The sequence below is a fragment of the Stegodyphus dumicola genome, chromosome 8 (assembly GCF_044657685.1).
Source record: "Stegodyphus dumicola isolate Sdum_Otavi_A_Nest chromosome 8, ASM4465768v1".
Lineage (NCBI taxonomy): Eukaryota > Metazoa > Arthropoda > Arachnida > Araneae > Eresidae > Stegodyphus > Stegodyphus dumicola.
Window position 1 is genome coordinate 112,196,068 of NC_140775.1, and position 12,284 is coordinate 112,208,351.

The 12,284-nt window shown below is 32.7% G+C and overlaps 1 long non-coding RNA gene across 1 annotated transcript in view; it reads right to left on the reverse strand.

The window, feature by feature from the left end:
- Window positions 1–6,173: 6,173 nt before the first annotated feature.
- LOC118200571 (uncharacterized) overlaps window positions 6,174–12,284 on the reverse strand; it is a 158,022-nt gene continuing 151,911 nt past the window's right edge. The window contains exon 3 of the long non-coding RNA XR_015042698.1: window positions 6,174–6,882. This is a non-coding gene — a long non-coding RNA (uncharacterized LOC118200571). The remainder of the gene's footprint in view (window positions 6,883–12,284) is intronic.

Sequence of the window (12,284 nt, forward strand, 5' to 3'; positions counted from 1 at the left end):
GAAATGAAGTATAATTTAGACTATTTGATAATTTGTGATAGCTTTAATTTTTCGGTTTCTCTTTTGTACAGAGGGCACTGAGGTGCATATGCTGCATGCTTGTAATTAATGTTTGTGCCATTTGCGTTGTTGTACAATCTGCAGTTTATGCAGTTAGGTATCTCGGCTCTGAAATCTTTTATTGAGTGATTGCCTCCACAGAATGCACAATAAGATTTAAATTTGCACTTGTACTGAGAATGCATAAAGTCTTGACAGTGGAAGCATCGTTTGACGCCAAAGAACTCTGCAATAGGAAGAACATTCCAGTTATAAGTAACATTCCTGTGTTCCGTGCATGTCTTGAAGGTTGAAGAATTACATTCAAAAATCCATTTTACAGTATTAGGAAGTCTTCCTTTTACTTTGAAGAGAGCGGAGGTCCCTTCTTTTTCAATGTTGATCTGATCAATGAGTTCTTCTATTATGAGTTCTGGAGGAGTATCTTTAGGAATATTGTTAATAGATACTTTGGGCGATCTTGAATTTGGAGTCTTAATGTCAAAGAGGGATTTAGCATCCGCTGTATCGTTCAGTGCATCTGACACTTTCTTTAGCTCTTCTTCAGAATTACAACAGATGGCAATTCCTCCATTTTTAATCAGACCAATCTTGTTTATTTTTGCTTTAATGTTTTTTAAGGGGATGAGTTCTTGAGTTTATCATTAATGAGACCTATGGTATCATTTTTAGGGTATATCAGGATAGCCGGGTTGCGTTCCTTCGATGGTTTGGCCACGATTTCGGCAAAGGTTTCTTTTCCATTGCAATAACAGACGTCTGCGTTTGCGTTTCCGTCACTGTAATTCCCTTTGCATGTTGCGATGTCATGTAGAGGAGGATTACCTTGGGTAGGAACTGAGGATGTTTCTGTGAGAGGAACAGTCATTTGGATATCCTTTGCGTTTCTCAAGGCAAGTAATTTTAATTCGTCTAAATGTTTTCTAAGCAGTGTAAAGAGGCTTTGGGAAATAAGTCTCCTTCCCCCTGTTCTAGTCATGGAGGTAGGAAGTAAGGAGTCGCCCTAAACAAGTTTCTCCGTACCCTGCTCTGAAGCACCGGCGATCCCTACGTGGTGACCAAAACATTGAGTTCTATGGGATTTGACGCGTTCGGGTGTAAATATTTTGTAATTACGTCGCAAATATACATATAAATGTATATATTTTCTTTTTCTACAACACTTCAGAGTCCTAAGTATGTGAAAACAACATATTTTTAAACAACATTTCATTCTGAACGGAATTAAATGCTATACTTTTCACAGGACAGTTTTCTCAGAATGGTTTAATTTGAATGAAATATTTTCACAAGTTTTCGTTAATTACATTAGAAAAAAAAATTAAGGTAATTCGATTTTATTCGGTTAAGGTACAAAAATTAAGATCAAAGTTTATTGTATTATTAATATTAAAATTATGCATTATTTCTTTTCTATTTGTAGAGCTTCTTCCTAAAATACTTTCTTAAATATGACATGATTTTTTGGCTTCTTTTAAATCGAAAAATGTAAGTCAATTTATAATTAATGTTCTATTCGGTTCATTTTAAATTAGAGAATTATTAGGAAAATAGTATTTGACTTTCTCTGAACATTTCTAGAAGGGAATAAAATAAGTGTATTTTTTTTTTTTTTTTTTTTTTTAAGTATTATTTAAAACTTGTAACTAAGTTATTATAAAATGTAAAGGGAATAATTCTTTTAATTATACTTTTTTTTTTTACTCTTCATTTCAACAATACATATTCCAAAACTCTTTATTACGTTCTTAAGTGCGCATCTCATAGCATTTGCTTTACATTACCTTTTAACAGATTGCTTTCCAATACGAACAATTTTTGCTTAAATAGTTTTATAACGTATTTGTCAACAGGATTTCAATTTATGTTTACAATTCAATATTAAGGTTATTATATAGTTAGATAACATTTATAATCATTATAAATTAGATACATTTAATAATTAGATTTCTTCACAGTACTTTCACAGTTGTTTATAAGTGAATAAATTCTTCATTTCAAATACATTTATAAATAATTTAATGAATATTTAAGTATTTTGTCAAAGGCAGATACATGCTTTTTGCAAGCACATGCATAAATACCCATACATATTTCCTATTTATCATTTCCGGCATGTGCAAATCTTTAATTTCTGTGCATTCACTATATCTTTTGTGTAAAGTAATTTACACTAATTTAGCATACACCCGAAAGTTTTACATAAAAAATATATATGAATATAATTTGAATGAAAATTATAAGTATTATTTTTAATACCCACTCAAAGGTCAGTTTTTCTTCAAAATTCCCCCACAATGGCATCTTACTCTTTAGGCAGATAGCCCTTGCATGCGTTACTCTATTTAATAAAAACTTAATCTGACCTATGTGACTAATTACAAATATTTTAACATACATAATTTTATATTTACATTTAGCCATCAAGTTTCAAACTTTTCAAATCTTCTAGAAAATAAATTTTGGCAGATCTCTTTCAGCAATTTTCTTAAAATCTACATTTTTGTAGTGCAACAGCTTAGAATTTTATAAAACAAATTCATAATCAAAATCGCTGTTGTTAGTTATCGAAAAATAACCAAGATGTGATTTTTGCGTAAATGTCAGTAAACTATACAAATTGCTATTATCCATCACACTATGAATGTTTCTTTCATGCGAAAATGTCCCTTTTTCGATTCCTATGGAACTGTCGTGTGTGGAAATACTATCAGAATTTTGTCAAGCGAGCTTCTGAATGTAAACAAAAAACACCCCGTCTGGTGACCCAAGCTTCAAAGCAGTGCTTCACTTCTAGCGCGGAATGGCCCCTCCTCCCTTTCCTACCTCCATGGTTCTAGTCATTTTGACAAGATTCTGATAGTATTTCGACACACGACAGTTACATAGAAATCGAAAAAGAGACACTCTCGCATGAAAGAAACATTCATAGTGTGATGGATAATAGCAGTTTGTATAGTTTACTGACATTTACGCAAAAATCTTGGTTATTTTTCGATAACTAACAACAGCGATTTTGATTATGAATTTGTTTTATAAAATTCTAAGCTGTTGCACTACAAAAGTATAGATTTTAAGAAAATTGCTAAAAGAGATCTGCCAAAATTTATTTTCTAGAAGATTTGAAAATTTTGAAACTTGATGGGTAAATGTAAATATAAAATTATGTATGTTAAAATATTTGTAATTAGGCACATAGGTCAGATTAAGTTTTTATTAAATAGAGTAACGCATGCAAGGGCTATCTGCCTAAAAAGAGAGATGCCATCGTGGAGGAATTTTAAAGAAAAACTGACCTTTGAGTGGGTATTAAAAATAATACTTATAATTTTCATTCAAATTATATTCATATATATTTTTTATGTAAAACTTTCGGGTGTATGCTAAATTAGTGTAAATTACTTTACACAAAAGATATAGTGAATGCACAGAAATTAAAGATTTGCACATGCCGTAAATGATAAATAGGAAATATGTACGGGTATTTATGCGTGTGCTTGCAAAAAGCATGTATCTGCCTTTGACAAAATACTTAAATATTCATTAAATTATTTATAAATGTATTTGAAATGAAGAATTTATTCACTTATAAACAACTGTGAAAGTACTGTGAAGAAATCTAATAATTAAATGTATCTAATTTATAATGATTATAAATGTTATCTAAATATATAATAACCTTAATATTGAATTGTAAACATAAATTGAAATCCTGTTGACAAGTACGTTATAAAACTATTTAAGCAAGAATTGTTCGTATTGGAAAGCAATCTGTTAAAAGGTATTGTAAAGCAAATGCTATGAGATGCGCACTTAAGAACGTAATAAAGAGTTTTGGAATATGTATTTGTTGAAATGAAGGGTAAAAAAAAAAAAAAAAAAACTTATTTTATTCCCTTTCAGAAATGTTCAGGGAAAGTCAAATACTATTTAATTATTAGGAATTAGCGAAATACTTCTTTAAAGTATTTTGCTAATTCCTAATAATTCTCTAATTTAAAATGAACCGAATAGAGCATTAATTATAAATTGACTTACATTTTTCGATTTAAAAGAAGCCAAAAAATCATGTCATATTTAAGAAAGTATTTTAGGAAGAAGCTCTATAAATAGGAAAAAAAAAAAAATTATATTAATGATACAATAAACTTTGATCTTAATTTTTGTATCTTAACCGAATAAAATGAAATTACCGTAATTTTTTTTTCTAATGTAATTAGCGAAAACTTGTGAAAATATTTCATTCAAATTAAACCATTCTGAGAAAACTGTCCTTTGAAAAGTATAGCATTTAATTCCGTTCAGAATGAAATGTTGTTTAAAAATATGTTGTTTTCACATACTTAGGACTCTGAAGTATTGTAGAAAAAGAAAATATATACATTTATATGTATATTTGCAACGTAATTACAAAATATTTACACCCGAACGCATCAAATCCCATAGAACTCAATGGTAAATGACCCAATGTTTTGGTCACCACGTAGGGATCGCCGGTGCTTCAGAGCAGGGTACGGAGAAACTTGTTTAGGGCGACTCCTTCTTACTTCCTACCTCCATGGTTCTAGTGCTCGCAATATCAATACAAGTATTGTACAGCTGACTTACTTTATGTGAAGATCCACATTTCCTTCAGGGTCTTGCAGGGAGGGGAAAGCAGACACGTTGTCTGAAGCAACCGATGTCAAACTGCCTGGGGGATCGTAGACTGATGCTACAGTCTCTTCAAACGCTTGAGGGGGAAAAGCGGCTATTCTCTTCTTCCATTTCGCTGCAGCGGAAAGGACACTAAAAGTGACTTGGGAGGGAGGAGGAATAAGATAGTATTCGATTACAAGCACTGTCCGACTTTGTCCGAGACTGAGAAGAAGGGAGAATGCTGAAATTCCTTTATCTTAAAGGCAGAAGAAAGGAGGGTCGCGTGACTGTATATTGCGTTAAAGTCCGGCGGTCAGGAACTCGAATCAAAACATTATCACTTAAAAAAGTAATTAACTAAATAGTAAATAATGAAGAAACTTACACGACTGAACTCCTAGTGCTTTTCTGTAGCTGCAGGTGCAAAAATACTCTTGTAAGCCTGAATATTCCGTGCACAATGAAGCAATATGCGGAAGCGAAATTCATACACGTCCACTGCGTTCGTCACTTTCTACAGTAACTGAGATTTGCACAGTGAAAAAAGCTCACATAGTAGTGGACATGAGTGATAAGTGACTTTATTCTGCATTATCTGAAGTCTTTTCATATCCTCCTTGTTAGCCGTGCTCCAGGGCGGCAACGCGTAAGTCATTAAAGGCCTAATTGCCGTGATATATACTAACCCCTTTTTCCTGAGGTCTAAACTGGAATAATTACCTATAATAGGGGTGAGACTATTACCAACTGTGAAAACTTTTCTTCTAACTTCTGTGACATGGTCTCTCCACGTTAATCTTTCATTTAACATCACTCCCAAGTACTTCGCCTTACTGTGTGAATCTCTTCAGAGAATAAGTAAAGTTTGCTATTAATTCTCGAATGGATATTCTTCCTTCTTACTATTAACAATTGCGACTTGCTTGCATTTATGGCAATTCGCCACTTCGTGCACCATTTTTCAACATCTGGCAGGAGCTTCTGTAACTTTTTGATCGCATGGTGTGCGTTTGCGGACTTTACGGCTAATGCCGTATCGTCCGCATACCATCCAAGAAAGTTATTTCTATCTACGTGAGCCCTGGGAATGTCGCTAGCATAAAATAAAATTCCTGTTACAATCTTAGTCTTCCACAGCTATATACCACTGCAGGCTTCAATGCCTTGAAACCGCCACACCACGCTAGAATGATTTACGACTGTTGGGTACGTCGATAAGGCACCCATCGGGAGGGCACACAAACCGCCTTCATTTACATTTCTTGTATTCTGCCGCGGGATTACATACTTTATCCTTTTCCGCTCAACGCAGCCGCAAAGGAGGAATGCTAATTTCCCAACAAATCCGAAAAAAGCATTTAAACAAAACAGAGTTTGAGTACTGTAAAGAAGATTTAAACATTGCTTTTAGATTGAGGACTGTACATTATAGGCTAAAAATGAAATAAAATAAAATAAAATGAACGAAATCAAAATATTCTACAAAAAATTTAACTTTTATTTTTAAAAAATAAAAGTAATATTCTGTTGCGACAACTCATAAAATGATCTCGAGGGCTGAACAAAACAGAAAAACCTTGCAGAGATTTTTCACTTTAAACTCGCAAAGAGTTTGAATTTTTTAAAAATTTACTCTTTTGTTTTTACTTTTCTCCTTTTTGAACGTAAAATGCAATAAATAGAAAACATTAAATAAGTATATTGCAAGCTCAATAAAATTAAAATAAAAATTGTAATCATTCTAACTGCAGTGTAACATTTCAAAGAGCTGTCCAACCGCGATAGTGCTTAATGACTCTAACTGCCGTACGAAGAGCCTGGGTCCGAATCCCGATGAAGGCATGGATGTGTGTAAATGTATAGTGTTTGTGCGACATGGGGACACTCTAAATATGCGGCGAGCTGAAAAACCTCTCGAGCGATTGGAGGTAAGGGAAGAGGCGGTGGGAAATCTATACCCTCAGACCGGTCCCACCGGGGTGCTCTCTCTTAAAATCGGAGTAGAAGTGAGCTGTTCTGCCCTTCGAGGGGTCACCTATCCGGCGCTTAAGGCTCTTGTCAACAACAGGCGCATTTGAATCTTTGCCATGATAAATGTCGTGGGCTGGCGCTAACCCTTGCCAGACAAGTGAGACTGGCAACAACACTTCAAAGGAGTTATTCGATGAGTTGCCATTAAGTATTCTGAAAAAATAAAAAAATATGAATAAAAATAAGCTTTTGTACTACGTGCATGAAACAAGATTTTAGAAACTCTTTTATTATAAGTCTGCAAATGTTCGTTAAAATTGTTAATTGGATAGATTGCAAATTAAATATAATTTAATCTAGTATATCAATTATTAGTTGCTACTCAATCATTCAATTTGTTAACCAATAATAGACAGATTTAATCTGAATGATAAATTAATCTTATGCTTTGTTGAATGACAACAAACTGGTTATTTTTTTGGTCATGGGGAAAATAAAATTGTTATGTTTCGTGCAAATGGAATGCTTTGGATGATAAATGCTGTTTCTAGTTCTTCATCTATCACTTTACAAGACAGGACTCTGAATACTGATTTTACTTTTGTAGGATGTAATCTTACGTTTACTCAAAATAGTTCACTTCTCTCGAGGGGTAAGGAAAAAAATTCGAGTAAAAGAAATTTTTATATGAAAGTTAATACAAAACTTATCGCGATGATTATATTTTGTTCCTGGTACAGAGTGTGTATGTTAAGTAGAATTAGAAATTCTGAATTTTATGTTCAGTATTTTATAACTTTTCAAGTTATTCCAATTTAAACACTTACGCAATTTTTTTTCTTCCCCCTTTTTAGATCCAAATTTTCAAAAGTATCCGATAACGAATCCGAAATATCGAGAAATACTATATCAAGTCCGAAATTCGTGATTTTCGAGAAAGCCAAAGATTCGGGAAAAAACATTAGCTAGCTGTGCAAGAGGTTAAACATTTCATCTCAAGTGCGAAAATTTCACATTATCAAATTTCGAATAATCGAAGCTCTACTATATTATGTTATGTAGACACGCATCTGTCTGCTGTATTATCATTAGATGCAGTTTTTGGATTTACTTTTATCTATTTGTTTATCACAGAAATCTGAGTAACCTTAATTTTCTAGATCGCCTTTCCTGTTTCTAGTTATTTAGATCGTTATTCTGAAGTTAGAAACGTGTTAGAGTAATAGTTTTCATTTTGGGGGCATCAATGTTATATTACGTTTGCTCTATCTTTCAATTAATATCGACGCGGTTTGCCAATTGTGTAAACTGCATGAAACATAACGACTTTGTAAACAGTCAAATCAATGAGTATTGTCATTCAAAGCATAATTTATGCTTGAATTTTAATCCATCATTAAATGTTTAACAAACTGAGTGATTCATATTCAAAAAATTTTCTTTCTAATATCTTAATTTTTCATTTTTGATCACTTTTTGATATTTTGATTATATTTAAATAATTTTTAAATCACTTTTTGATAATATATACAATTGATATAATTTGTAATATATTTAATTTATGATATATACTGCATAACAAATTATTCTTGTGAAAGTTTGAAGCACTTTTGCAATTTATAAAAAAATCGTACTTGGATACCACGTATGACTTCTTTCTACGCCTATTAAATTATACTCATTTTTTGCTGCACTTCATTTAAATTTATTTCCTGGAATTATTCTAACTTAATTAATCCATCACTCAAGGCAAGTTGAAAATGACATTAAAAATTGCAAATTTTGAAATTAAATATTCCGACCAATTTTTTCTTGAGTCAAACATTTTATAATTTTGTTTTTTCATAAGAAGTATAAAACTTTCACACATATAAGTAAACGAATCGGGAGACCGCATTAAAAGTTAGACTTCGTTATTTGGCCAAAATAAATTTTTTTAAATTTGAAATTGAAAAAAGAGGAATATTTTCATTACTTAAAACACTTTTGTAATTGGAATATGAAAGCCGAGGAAGGAGGTGTATACTTTTGGTACTGCCGACTGCAATTAACAAGCGAGGTGAACAACTAGATATTATAGCACTCCCATATACAAAATTTCAACATTCTGTTGCAAATCGTTTTCGGTTATGCGAGATATGTACGAAAGTACAGACGTCGCAAAACAGTCCATTCTGAATCCATTTTGCAACACGTTTTGAAATAAAGAGTCCTTTATTCTGCCGGTACGTACAGACGTCACTTGTCAAAATGGGTTAAGGAATAGCCAAAATGTATATTTCCTTTGCAATCTGAAACCCAAAATTTATCGCTATTACAATATTACTTTACTTGGTATAAGGAAGTAAAAAGATTAATGTCATATATTAAGTTTGATACAAAATTCCTTGCCTTCTTTTTACATATGTATATTGCTATAAACTTATTAAAAATGTTGGTTTTTTCTTTCCCCTTTTTCCTTTCATTACTCATCCAAAACTTGCACCCTTGATACGGTGATTTACAGCTTGACGTTAATTGCAAAAGATTTAGTCCAAGATGCACTCAATCTTTGTCACATCGCAGAATGCTATAGAGAATTCATTCCAAGTGGAAAGAACGGTTTCTGAAAAATCATAATCTTCAAGAGGGGTTAGTTCACAAAGGGAAATTACAGCAAGATAAAAGGAGGCATGTTCTGGGGTATGTCCACACCAGAGGTTCGTCAGCTGCTCGGATGTGACACTATCTCCGGCAGGCAGTTGACTCGCGTCACATGACACTGTCAATCATATCTTCCGACTGGCAGTAGTGCTTTCTCTGGTGAGGAAGCCACATTTCGCTATAAATCGCCTGCTTTAGCGATGTACGTTGTATTCCTAATGGAATGCAAAAGCAGACGATTTTTATTTAATCAAGATATTTTCCTTTTCTTGAAAAATTTTAGAAATGCAATCAGCATTTCCAGAAGTATGGAAATTTTTCGTTACATTACCGTTATACAGAAAGTTATAAGCGACCTTAATGGGAATTCGACTCATCAAAGAGCCTTTTCACCTTGTTTAATTTTTATTTTCACAGTGTATCTAATGCATACAATTTGAATACATATAATTCAAAACATATTTAACTAGTAATTCTTATCATTGCATTCTGTCTTACTTTAGTTAATAAAATATGTTTCTGGCACCTTATATATCTTGTCTGTTATAGGATCAGGTGTTTTCCACTCTTTCTCTCCCCCCCCCCTCTGTTGCTAACTATGCAGTTCACAGTGATGAATCGTGAATTATGAACAGATGATTGATAGAATTTTGATTTATTGCTCATTTTATGTGTATTATGTTTTATTATAATGCAACCACTCGTGAAAATTTATTTTATTGATAATTTATCCAGTATACGCGATATATGGCGTCAGGAACATCATTCGTTAGTATCAATCATGTTGATAATGTTCATGAAAACTCTCAGTTAAGTCTTTCCAAAATTAAAAGCATTTTGAATTGCGCCAATTGCAGAAAATCTGAAAAATTAAATAGAAGCTATATAAAGCCATCGTAACCGGTAATAACAAAATAGCGGCACTTTTGACGAAATTTTTATAAATTAGGTCTATGAGATATTTAATATCTATATGTATATCTCTCTCTCTATATATATATATATCAAGAAATAAGAAATAAATAAAGTAAAAAAAATCACTTCAAAATGTAATCCAACTGTGCGCTGATAGCAGCAGCAAGTGGAGGTAAGAATACAAAATGAAAATTCAATCCCATATTCAAATGAGGTAGCAAGAAGTTAGTATCTATGGGAAGGCTTTGGAAGATGAAATGAGAACGTGTTCTGCCTGTTTGAACGCCACCTTCTTAACTTTTTATTCTCTAGCGATTAGAATTCTGTAGCTTTCAGCTATTCTTGCCATTAGGCTTGTTTACGCCGACCGCCGACTTTCGATTCAGAGCCAGATTGCGCGATAGTTAACCTGTCAAGCCGTTAGGCTATATTTAACTTCATTACTTTTAAGGTACTCATTACCTATCTTTTTGAGTTAAGCCAAAACTGTTGGCTTTTGTAAGCACGAGTTGGTGACGACTGTGAACTTTATTTGAGTTAATAAAGGATTCTTTACACCGTCCTCCTGACTTTGTTGTACTTTGAAAGGACTTAATGATAATTCACAAAACAGCCTTCAATGTCGAATACATTTTATAACAGCCAAGCATAAAAAACGTTATAACTTAAATGTGGAAAACAATTTTGTTATGTTTCTGCCTCTCATTCCACCAATTAATTATCCAGAATGTGAAGCTGAAATACCGATTCCTTTTTATGCGTTGGTGTGTGAGCTTTGAAGCTACTGTCTATAATTTCCGGAAGCAATTCGAAGTGAAGGACGCCATAATTAATTTAGCTCTTGCCTGGAAAGATGTTAAGAATGCTACTTACGTCACTATTGGTGTAAATTATGCCTCATGATCATGTTCGCGGATTACGAGTCGAGTGAGAAATATTCTCTTGGATTTAAAAGACGTCCGGCATTTAAAAGACGTTCGTGTTCGACATCTCGAATTACTTACATGTTCGGAGAAGATTAGTGTTAATGAAAAGGAAGCGCAGGTTTGGATGCATACAGACAATTCTATTCCCTTCCATTCCCTTCAATTCTATCCTCAAAATAACGTCAAAGTAATCGGATATGTACTGGGAAAGAAAAGTTGGTGAGAAGGAGGGGGAGGATGATGATAAAGATGACATGCGGAATAAGAAAGTTACGTGACTAGAAGCTGACGAAGGATTGTAAACCTTCGTAAGATTTGCTGAGAAATGTTCATCTATATCAGTACATTATATGTTATGAAGTTTCATTGCATACACAGCGAATTTTCAAAACTACTGTGATAGATTTATAAGCAGGTAAACATTCGATATATGGTGATTTTAAAATGCTGTTTAATTTTGTTTTTCTGAATATAAAATCATGTGTATATGCTTTAATTTCAAACAATCTGCAATATTTATTTAATTGTGACCGGCAGATAAAAAAACACGACAGATGTATTTCGCATGCGGCAATTTCTACAGATGGCATTAGAGAAGACGAAAAAGTAAGTTCTGTAAATATATATTCAGTTATCCAGACTTGGAGCGGTTCCGTTGCTGCCGGGTAAAAGGCATTCTAATTTATCAAAAAAAAAAAAAAAAAAAAAAAAAAAAAAGGCGTTTGATTGATTTATTGATTTTTTATACGAGTTTGATTGTTTAACAATCAGACATTCCTTAAAAATGATAGATGAATTTTTATCTCTCAGATTTATGCTATATCAGGTTTTATACTTTGGCAAGTGATAACATTTCAAAACTGGCTACTTGCGATGCCGTGCTCAAAATAAATTAAAGATCTTACAATTAAATGTATAATTATATAACGTGATATAACAGTTAAAAACTTACGGTGAGAACTCCGCAAGAGATGAAGTCAAAAATAAAATTCTTTCATGGCAATAACTAATTGTTTGGTTTGCAGTAAAAAAATATCTTGTTTAAATGTTTAAATCTAGACAGTCCACAGTCCCAGTTAGTCGGGATAACTGGAGTTTGTTCTGATTACATATTTCTTTTAACGAAGATTT